Below are 2400 nucleotides of genomic sequence, written 5' to 3' on the forward strand. Positions count from 1 at the left end.
GTTCCAGCTTTACCGGGAGGAGGGATGGGAGGTGGGGGGTCATAATCCAGCTCTAAGATGGAAGGGAATAATTAAAGAAGCAATGCTAGAGGGAGATTTTGAGCCGTTAGGTGTTAGTGCTTACCCTGTGTTCGTGGATGGGGCAGGTAATAAGGCATGGGAAGCTCTGGATTGGAAAATCATTAAGGAAGCAAAGACAACTGTGTCACAGTATGGGTTGAGATCAAGTTGTACACAGTCTGTAATGCAACATCTTTTTACAGCTAATTTGTTAACACCATATGATACACTTATGATTGTTACCATGTTGTTAACTCCTTCTCAACAACTTCAGTTTTTTAACAGGTGGACTACTGACTGTGCTGCAGCCGCAGCCCAGCCGAGGCAGCAAGGAGACCCACTATATGGAGTAACTTCTCAAATGCTAATGGGATCTGGTCCTTATGAAAGGGTAGATTGGCAAGCACAATTTGATTATAATTATATTTGTAATGTATGTTTACATCTGGACAGTAACTTGTAACCAGTTGTGTGCATCTGGTCATGAGACCTTGTATAGAGAAACTATAAAAGGTCAGAAAGTGGACATATTGGAGATCTTATAGATCGTGTGCATATGTACCCTAAGCCCCTCCATCAACAGCTGCTCCCATTGGTAAGCAATTACCAATTAGGACTTTCCAAAGGACTGTCTCCTAAGTCAGATCTGCTTGAATACACTTCTATAGTCTGTAAGCAATCATACTCTGGGGTTTCTTTTTTTGTGGTTGTGGGAGTTGATAGATTGCTTTTTTCCATTCCTGTCCCAGCCTCCGTTGTCCTTGGAGAATTTCAAAACCCAGGTTTGTGGTGTGGACTACTTGTGCTTTTTTTTTGGATACCCTATAATCACTCAATCCAAGGAAATTCAATAGTGCCACGGTCTGATCCAAACATTGCTGTTTAGCTTCAGTGACTATTAAAATGTCACCTACCTACTGTAATAAGGCTCCAGTAGGGTTTTGATCTCTCCATTCCTCCAGTTCTTTTGCCAATTGATTTCCAAATATTGTGGGGCCATTTTTAAACCCCTGTGGGAGGACTGTCCAAGTCAGCTGGGTTTTCCTCCCTGTGTTTGGATTTTCTCATTTCAAAGAAAAAAGCTCTTGACTTTCAGAACTCAAAGGGATACAGAAAAAGGCATTTTTCAAATCAAATATTGTTAACCACTTTAAACTTTCATTTAGGGTAGTTAGCCAAGTGTAAGGATTCACTACTAGTGGACATATATCTTCTATTATTTTATTTATAGCTCTAAGGTCCTGTACCAACCAGTAATCCCTTTTGTTTGTCTTCTTGAGTGGAAAAATGGGAGCTTTAAATTTAGATTCACATTCTTTTAAAAGGCCAAATTTCATACATTTCTCTACAAGGGGTAATAACCCCTTATGACTTCCTATTTTCAAAGGATATTGTTTTTGCCTTACTGATCCTGCTCCAGGTTTCAATTTAATTCTCAGGGGTTCTGGTTTTTTTTTTGATCTCCCAGGCACCTCTCCAGCCCATTCTATAAGAAACACTGAATCCTCAAGTGATGTTGGCAGATGGATTACTTCCAGTTTTGGAGACTGTAATGCAAAAATAGAAACTTCCACATAATTAGACTTTGGAATAATAACCTGCATCATAGTGCTTGTAGTCATTTGACCCTGGCCAGATGCCAGTACCCACTGAAAGCCACTTCCCCCCCCCTCCAAGGGGGCAGAGGAGAGAAAAAAAAAAAAAAAAGAACTAGAAGGCAGTGTTAACAGGCAAAACAAACTCAGAGTGAGAATACCACTTAGATTTATTACTAACAAACTAAAAGCTAAATTAATTGCTAACAGAATAAGAGCTAAAGAGTAAAAATAGAACAATCTTAAAGCACAACACCTTCCCCCACTCCTCTTTCTTTGCAGATCTCCTCTCCTTCTCCCAGCGGTGCAGTGGGACAGGAAAAAAGGGGGTTTGTTGTTGTTTAAGTCCCTCCCCTGGGCTGCAGCTCTTCTCATTCTGTTGTCCTGTAGGTTGCTCCTCCATGGTAGTATCAGGGGACACCATGGTCTTCACCATGGGCAACAGGGGGACATTTCTAAGTCCTTCCCCTGTTTCCATGGGGTCCCTCTCACGGGAGACAGCCCCTGATGGACTTCTCCAGCATGAGTCTATCCCTTGGGCAGCAGTTCTTCCCAATCTGCTGTCCCATGGGTCATTCCTTCACAAATGGGCTGTATTGGCATGGGTCCCCCACAGGGCCACAAGTCCTACCTGTGAAAATTTGCTTCAGTGTGTTTTCCTCTCCACTGGTCACAGGTCTCCTGCAGGACTTTGCTCTATCCTTGGGCCTCCCACGGGGTCACAACTTCCTTCATGTAACCACCA

At 42.5% G+C, this 2400-nt stretch overlaps 1 long non-coding RNA gene across 1 annotated transcript in view; it reads left to right on the forward strand.

Moving 5' to 3' along the window:
- LOC114063150 overlaps positions 1–1978 on the forward strand; it is an 11568-nt gene extending 9590 nt beyond the window's left edge. Inside the window, exon 3 of the long non-coding RNA XR_003572513.1 lies at positions 1966–1978. This is a non-coding gene — a long non-coding RNA (uncharacterized LOC114063150). The remainder of the gene's footprint in view (positions 1–1965) is intronic.
- Positions 1979–2400: the final 422 nt, after the last annotated feature.

The sequence above is a fragment of the Empidonax traillii genome, unplaced genomic scaffold (genome assembly GCF_003031625.1).
Source record: "Empidonax traillii isolate 1590-97213 ecotype Southwest subspecies unplaced genomic scaffold, ASM303162v1 scaffold452:size499809, whole genome shotgun sequence".
NCBI lineage: Eukaryota > Metazoa > Chordata > Aves > Passeriformes > Tyrannidae > Empidonax > Empidonax traillii.